Genomic DNA, 538 nt, shown 5'->3' on the forward strand with positions numbered 1-538 from the left:
TCTTTTGTGGTATTTAGTTTTTAAAGTTTTTTTTTTTCAATATCCCCATAGTTCAAAATTCAAAAGATAATAAAAGGGAAGATAGAGACAACAAAAAGTAAAATAGGAGCAGTGATATAATTGGCAGGGCCCAGTCCAAAATGAAAATGCCCCACCCCTTGTCCAAAAATCATGAAGAGTTCCAAGACGGTGACACTGGATCATTAAACCAAGCGTGGGGTCCTTCTGAGCGCAGGTGGCACGCACCCAGGAAACTGTGCCTGAGTAAGCACTATGTTTTCAGTGCCCTCCAGAATGACAGAGCCCTGGCCAGGCCCACCTGGGCCGCTTGGAGATAAAAGGTTCTGTCTTTGCAAAAGCCACATGGAGATTCAACACCAGCCCCAAACCACGCACTTTGAATCTTCCCCGGAGTCAGGAGCCAGGACCGAATGTTCACATGGGAGTGGAGAGTGGGGAGCTGAGGCCCACAGCATCCCTCCTATCAAGACTAGGGGACATGCTAGTGACCAATCTCCAGGGCAAATGGAACTGAGCC

This window comes from Balaenoptera borealis, assembly GCF_965194805.1.
Source record: "Balaenoptera borealis genome assembly, chromosome: 1".
NCBI classification, from domain to species: Eukaryota; Metazoa; Chordata; class Mammalia; order Artiodactyla; family Balaenopteridae; genus Balaenoptera; species Balaenoptera borealis.